The sequence below is a fragment of the Apis dorsata genome, unplaced genomic scaffold (assembly GCF_000469605.1).
Source record: "Apis dorsata unplaced genomic scaffold, Apis dorsata 1.3 scaffold_867, whole genome shotgun sequence".
Taxonomy (NCBI): Eukaryota; Metazoa; Arthropoda; class Insecta; order Hymenoptera; family Apidae; genus Apis; species Apis dorsata.
In genome coordinates this window covers 10,552-19,245 of record NW_006263987.1, presented here as the reverse complement: position 1 = coordinate 19,245, position 8,694 = coordinate 10,552, and positions in this window count along the sequence as shown.

Below are 8,694 nucleotides of genomic sequence, written 5' to 3'. Positions count from 1 at the left end.
GTTGTACATTCGATCCGTTGAAACGAACTTCGAAATATTCGAAGACGTTTTAAAGAAATTAAATCGATTATCATTGATCGCAACGAAAGATATATCGCGTTCTCCGCGTTTAAAAAGGATTTAAATCTCTGGGCTTATTATTAATCGCCACGTTTTACATTCGATTCGTTGAAACGAACTTCGTTCGAAATATTCGAAGACGTTTTAAAGAAATTAAATCGATTATCATCGATCGCAACGACACATGTATCGCGTTCTCCGCGTTTAGAAAGAATTTAAATCTCTGGGCTTATTATCAATCGCCACGTTGTACATTCGATCCGTTGAAACGAACTTCGTTCGAAATATTCGAAGACGTTTTAAAGAAATTAAATCGATTATCATCGATCGCAACGACACATATATCGCGTTCTCCACATTTAAAAAGGATTTAAATCTCTGGGCTTATTATCAATCGCCACGTTTTACATTCGATCCGTTGAAACGAAATATTCGTTCGAAATATTCGAAGACGTTTTAAAGAAATTAAATCGATTGTCATCGATCGCAACGAAAGATGTATCGCGTTCTCCGCGTTTAGAAAGGATTTAGATCCCTGGGCTTATTATCAATCAACCATGTTGTACATTCGATCCGTTGAAACGAACTTCGAAATATTCGAAGACGTTTTAAAGAAATTAAAGATATTTTCAATCGTCTATTGTCCTACTGCACTGATAACATTTCCTTGTTTACTTTCCCGTATTCTTACAACAGCATTGCCGTGAACTTTAAACATTTGATTCAGCGATACGTAGAATAAAATTGCAGCATTTCATCATTAGTGAATATACTGTACAATTTTATGGCTTATTAAATTATTTATTTCTTCAAGAATTATTATCGTATAATTAGATATGAATTGTTTACAGAAAACTTATATTTTTTTAAAATATGTTCATACGAAATAGAATATGCCGTAACTCATTTATATTTGAAAATTGAAAAAAATATAAAGATTAATCATAATAAAAAAGATTTATTTTAAATTATTAAAGATAATTTACGACAAACGGTGAAGAAGGTTTTAAATAAATATAGTTTATAGTTATTCGCTTCTTCGTTATTTCAGAATAATAATAAACAGAATGGAATAATACACGTATGCATCCATAAACGTGGAAGTAAAAAATAAAAACTACGCTTAAATGGGATATCACCCGCAGTATATACGAGTGACGCGTATTCCGTATTGATCTCATCGTGTACTCTATGTTGTACACGATGACATAGATATCGATCTTTTAAATGCATCAATGTATACACCTCCACTTTCTAAAGAAACGATGCCAGCAACATCTTCGACCGAGGGAACAATCGGCAAGAAGATGTCGAAAGATACGTAATCCACGCACTGTATTCTTAGGTAATAATACATATATATATATATATATATATATATATATATATATATATATATATATATATATATATATATATATATATATATATATATATATATATATATATATATATATATATATATATATATATATATATATATATATATATATATATATATATATATATATATATATATATATATATATATATATATATATATATATATATATATATATATATATATATATATATATATATATATATATATATATATATATATATATATATATATATATATATATATATATATATATACATGCTTGACGCGACCGTTGCTTTAATACACATATGCCACTTGCAACGGGCGACAGTGGCGATTATCGAGCATTAATCTGTCACGACCTCGTTTTTCAACGTTCCTATACTTTCCGAGATCAACAATAACGAGGATGATCCCGACGGGAATCTTGTTCGTGCTGCACTTTCGACACTGTTTCACGCCATTGTTACGTGTTGTACTAACCTGAACCGGAGATGATCTTTTATTATTTTCTCGCGCTGAAAAGAAGAAGAAGAAGAAGAAGAAGAAGAAGAAAGAGAACGTCATCGTGCGATAAAAAAAATTGGTCGCTTTAAATTATTTAAAACGTATCTTTGTAGAAAATGCAAATGAGCGTAGAATATGTGACCAAGCGTGTATACACAGCGCAAATATAGTATACGAATTGATTTGATGGACGAGTGATCAATGTCGACGAAGAAAAATTCCACGCTTGCTCCCGTGTACATCTAAAAGACAGCATACCGTTTTCCGTTTCTAGATACAGCCGGTGCTCGCTTTGAAATTGTAATACGCACGCGAACGACATAATCAAATCGCAAATCAGACCGGATTCTTATGACCGTGCGGCACACCGACGAGGAAGTGATTACCATCGTTCGAAATACGAGTATACTCTCTCGTTTCTTTTTTCGCCCTGGGTTCCAACTTGAGAAAGGGGACTCAGGATATTACGTCGCCACGAAACCGGGGGGGAAAATTTGTATTCCAACGATCGGGCGCTTCCTACTTTCGGATCTTTTTGAAAAATCTGGCTAAAAAGAATAGCATTAGCAAGTATTTACCGCCTATTTACGTTTCAGAGACCCTCTCCAAGTGATATCTCGACCATATTTTACAGTCTGGTGAACTCTAGGCGGCTCTTAATGATTGAAATCCAGTTGCATTTAACGCGATATCTTTGCGGAGAGGAAGTTGTTTATAATTCGACTCGAACTTCGAGAAAATGCGTTTTTCTCTCAAGAGCAACAAGAACGATTCGTAAGATTCGAAAAACTTGGCGCAACTTTGTTCGAGAAGTAAGCACGAGAAGTAAGGTTGATAATCGATAGCCACAAAAGATAGCCACACACCTCTCGATTCCTATCGCAAACGCGATTAAAAAATCGACTCATCCGTGGTGACGTGAGCGAAGATTATCAAACGAAGATATCTACTCGATATATATGCAAATATACGTTGAATAACTTTCTTCGATATATTTTATCGCATCGTTTCAGCTTATAAAAGTAAAATTAAAACCGTTCTTCGACCACGATTTTTTTTTTTTCATATATATGGACATATCTATATCCTATTTTATTACAACACGAACACGAGTGTTTTATTTCTTACGAGTCATGCTTGATCGTTCGTAAATCGAATATATCCCGTGGTAATTACGCATACTTGGCCTACCCGAAGAAACCCGATTTTGACCGGAACGATTACGATTTTTCACGTGTCCAAACGCGCTCTCCCTAACGATATGCGCACGTTTTCGTACCGTTCAATACACGGATTACGGACTATAAAGTTGTATCTCCATCCATTGCATTGAACGGTGGTCACGAGAAACGATAGAATAAACCCAATAAACTACTTCCATAAACGAATCGCGTCACGTTGCAAACGTTCGGTCCCATCAATAATCGCTAATGAGACAACCGGCTTTATCGACACGGTATCCCGAATCCGTCCGATTTCGTAATGTAATTTAGTTGTGAACGGTTTCGTCTCAAGTGACGAATCCAACGTATTCCAGGAACTAACACTGCCGGGCGCGAGACTGTCTCGTTAATTCGAACTATCTTGATCGCGAGCTTCGTGCAATCACTACCACGGATAGACGTCATCGAGATGCGGGTAATTGAAAGTACACCGAGGATAGAATACGAGTACACACACAGAGTAACCGTCCCGATAATTTGCATTTATTCACCGAATCGTGAACCGCTCGTAGAATCGTGGGCGCCGTGTCGAATTTAATTGAACGGGATTTCATTAATCTTCGCACGAGTAGCTGGAATCTTGTCGACTGTTCGTTGCCAAGTTCTTTTCGTTCATTCGTTGCTACGTATGTATCGAAAGATTTGCATTTCTCGTGTTACGGTTTTGCATCGAGGTTAATATCATCGAAACAAGATAAAGATGATTTTCCACCAGGCAGGGTAGAATAACAACGAAAAAGAAGAAGAAGGAGAAGGAGAAGGAAGGCGCATCGATGCGCATTACATTAACAAAGCATGCACGGTATCATGGGAATCGGTTGGGAGGGAACGTGGGAGTTTACGGCCACACCTTGCTCGTCGAAGAATCGTATTGAAAAGGACGCGAGGAGGGAGAAAGGAGAAAGAATCTCGTCCCTCGAAAATATTTCTCGAGAGTGAAAGCATCCGGCTCGACGCAGCATCTGTGGAATTACCTCCGGCCACGTATCGAGATACACGAGGTAGGTAGGTAGGTAGCCACAGCCAGCAGCCGGCCGCCGATCGTCTCCTAGGGATCGTGACGACTTAAACTTTCGTTTAATTTATCACGGCATGCGCGAGAAGGTCCAATCAACAGGAACTTTCTCTCCAAGGGAAAAATCCAACCGATCGCGAATACTTTGCCTCTTTCGCTCTCTTCTTCTCTCTCTCTCTCTCTCTTTCTCTCTCGTTCCTTTCATCCGGAAATACGTGGTCGCGCAACGTTTCTATAACGATGCTCGCTCGATGGAGAAATCTAACGTTCCCTTCTCGACCGGTAAACGCGATATCACGTCACGTAATATTCGCGAAGCCAAGGGCGATTCGCTTGTTTCGATCCAATTGTTTGTAACATTATTTCGCTGTAGAAATCGTTGTTATTCAGCGTAAGCAAAAATTTGAGCGTAGTTTCGTTTGTTTAAGACCGATATTTACGATAGGATATAGTTGATCCGTTACTTTCGATCTTTTAATGAGTTTGGATGTTTCGATAGGATTTTATTTTGTAACAAAGTTGCGCGAAAATATAATAAAGAGGTACGCGATCGAAAATAAATGCATACGCGTTACAGTTTCTGATTACCCAGCGCAACTTTCTCGGTGCATTCAAATTGAAATCTGATAAGTCGAGTAGATTGGATCGTTATTCGGCCCTCGTAATTCTTCGGCCACGAGGCCGAAATAACATCGCGCGTTATCTAAGATCGGATGCACCCAAGCTTCCGTATCCTTACATGGCGCACACGTATCGCGATCGATACGTACGATAAGTAGGAAAAGATTTGCGAGGAATCGAAATCAAGATTCGACCGGTTTCGTTATTAATTCCTATAAAATATATATATAAATCGAATTACTGAATTGCGAAATAAACTTAAGTCGCATAAGAAATTCTAAATTCCGAGTTTATAGCTAATATACGAAAATTTTTCAATTAATGCTTCCGACGCTTGTAAATAATTATATTTTCCATATAGTATAGCAAAAAATACGCGAAAGTTATTTTCTACACGAATGTTTCGAGTAATTAAAATACATTTATAAAATATATATTCAATAAAAAGGACATTTTTCATACGTACCGTTTAATTACATTTTAATTACATTTCTCTATCTCAGAATTTCTATTTTGAAATAATTTTTACGCGTGTCGCGTTTTTTGCGTGTTTTTATCTACGCGACGTAACAATAAACGACATTTCCATTTAACATCCAATGTAATGTTATTTTATTAAACGAAACATATCGATTTCGATTATCGAATTTAGAAGAATTTCGTTTATTATTAAAATTTCCAACGTGTGTATTATTCACCGACACGTTTCAACGAAGTTGATAAACGCGTTTTTCTCTCTTCCCGAGCATATCGATATTTAATATTTATATAAATGAGTGTTATTAATTAATTTAATAACGTAGAACGATACACAGAGATCAATTTCGAGATAAAATTAAGGCGAATTCGATTATGGAATATCGTATTCTAGTTACTCTCTTTGAGTACAGTTGAGGGAAATTTGCATTGACCTTGGCAATGCAACCGAGTTAATTCAGAGTTTCGACATCGATTGCTCTTATTCGATACTACTTTCACCGTTAGAAATATAGATATATTCGCCTCGTGTGCGCAATTTCTCGATTATCTATTCGCAATAACGAATATTGCGAATAAATCGTGCGATGCAAAAACATATTCGATATAATATATATATATACAGCGACAAAGTTTCGTTGTCCAAAATATAGACGAAAGGGAACAGGATTCGTGTTATTTAACGTTGAATTATGAAGATTAGTTTAGTAGTTTGTATCGAGATAAATCCAGTAAGGAAACATAAAGTTCTCCGTTACTTTTGCAAGGGAACTGTGAAATACAAGAATCTGACGACACTTTCTCTTTAATTAAAGAGCAAGTAACTCGTCACGCGAGCTATTAATTGCAATTTAACTTTTTGCCGTTAATTTATCGAGAAACATGGACATCAAATAACACCATTTTGTTGCAATCGTTATCGATTTTAATAACAATCTTTCTCAGCATTAAAACTCGACGTACGTTCATTATAGCTTTAATTAGATATTAGATAACTAGAGCAGAACTAAGTAGAGCATATATATATTTTACCAATCATTATGTAAGGAACGAAAGTATTCGATTCCCTTGAGCATTGCTCGAATTAGAAAAGAAAAAAAAAACAATTATAATTAAGAAAATTTCAATTGGAAATCTGTAAATTGACTCGTACAGCATAAACTAGAATCCGATAGAAGGTTCCAGTGTCGATTTACTCGTCTCATCGTAATTATTTCGTTTTCGTATTTTTTTTCTATAAATTGAAGTCGGTATCGCGCGTGTTTCGGATCGATCCAATTACAACGAGCGAGAACGCTTTCGTTCGTTCATCACGGGCGCGCGCGTATTAGGTTAAGCGGTATCAGCGTTAAATTTATTCTCGAAGCAGGACGGATTTCGAAGCAGGCGGCTACCGCGATTTATCACCGAACGGGAGATCGACGCTCGTAAAGATACAAAGCGATGCCGCAACTACACGTACGATCGGTATAATTTCCTCGTGGAACAGTAGAATCTTACAAGAGTCGTGATGTTCGCGTGACTTTCTCTCCTCGCCGTAAGGCGTCTAACTTCCTGGTAACGGACGACCGAGTTATGACGGACAGATCGAGTACGATCACGAACATTCTCAATCTTCCAAACGCTTTTTCTCCCCCTCGAGATCCAACAGAAAAGAACGCCTCGAAATTTAGACTTCGAATTATCCTCATCGTTTCATATCATCGATCGCCAGATACAGAGATCGATTCGATCGAGTCGACGAATATTCGTCCACGTCTTCGAAACGCGATGGCAAATTACCCGCTCGTTCCGATCAATTCAATTCCTTAACGGTCGTTTCTTTCGAAAGCGAGAATCCAAGTACATCCAAGTGTATAAAAAAAGCGAGAAAGAAAAAATCGTTTTCATCGCGTCACGCGATCGATCGAAGGATTTCTGTCGCTCAGAATCGCGTTTCTCGCTTGCACCCAGATATTTTCATATCGAAATAAGTTGGCGTCGCGCGTCGCCTTATTTACGACTTGTCGACGCGTAATTCCCCCGACTGATTTATAACGCGCGGCTATCCTGTTTTACAACGCATAACAACGAATAAAAGAAGTTACAATGTCGGGAGAGACTTCTTTTCGTCGCACGCTCCGGGTGTCCAATCTTCGTCCAAGCCACCACCATTTCCCATTAATGCGACGCACGTGTTTAACGGTAGCGAAACGATTTAGTTATTTGTCATGCCTGCCGGCTTTATTGTAACAACCTGTGCCGGCCAACGCCGCCGATCGTACAACCTGACAACCGGAGCCCGATACTGGTTTCCCGATTAGAAGTTCAATGGTCACCACCGGCCATTATAGGCGGCGTTAGGGATTCGTACGTTCCAATTCTTTGGGCCGATTATCCATACACAACGTCCTACGCCAACTCACCTATAATCCATCATTCTCATTATTACATCGTGAGCGCGTTGTAAATGTCGGTCGACAGATCTTGATTGGCATTGTGCCTTCGCGAAGCCTTCGCGGCCGTGTGCTCGATGCAACGGCCGAGAACAAATAACTATTCTACGAAGTAACCGGATATAACCAGACGAACGAGATGATAATTTCTATTCATAATCGTCCAAATAATCGTTTGCCTCGATCTCGAGGAATAATTATAAAATCGAAAATTTAATCGTGAAATCGATGAAATTTGTTTTCAATTACGATAATATACGAATGATAAGAACGCGTTGCGATTTTGTCACCGTTTCGTCTCTCACTTGTAAATAATTTATGCGTCGTTGCATTTATAATATCTTCTCGCGGTAAACAGAATTTGTCGTTGAAACGTAGTTGATCACCGAAAAGAAATACGGGCGCACAGCTGATGGACAGCGTATTGAAGTTGAACGATCGGAGTAGGTGGCGTGTCGCGATTGCTCGATAGGTGGGCGCCGAGGAACGCAGCAGCGCATAAGAGTGCGTGAGCGTTTCTATCGATCGCCAGGATAACGCGTACGCGATATGCGTGCCAAGGCTCACGAGTCACGCTTCATCCTTACGATCACGTGACGATTCCGAGCAGCGAAATCATCGTTTGAAATCGTTCGTGCTCGACCTCGCAGCACGCTACCCGTCTTCTCTCGACGTAGCGATTTTTCGTAGCGATATCACTTTTGCCATTTTTGTCAAATCGTTGAACAAATGTCGAGTAGAAGATCGTACACGATTCTTATTCGTATAATCGAAAGATACGAAAGATACGAATCGCTGGTGGTTAAGCATTAACGTCGCGAGAAGCCTTTCATCCGGATCTAAACGTTTTTTTTTTTTTAACTGGTTTACTTTTTATTAATTTTCATTTCGATAAAAATATGATAAAACGCGATTTACGATTCAAGGACTATTTACTCGAGTACAAATTACAAAGCATACATCTCTTGGCTAATTTATCGACGTTATTATTCC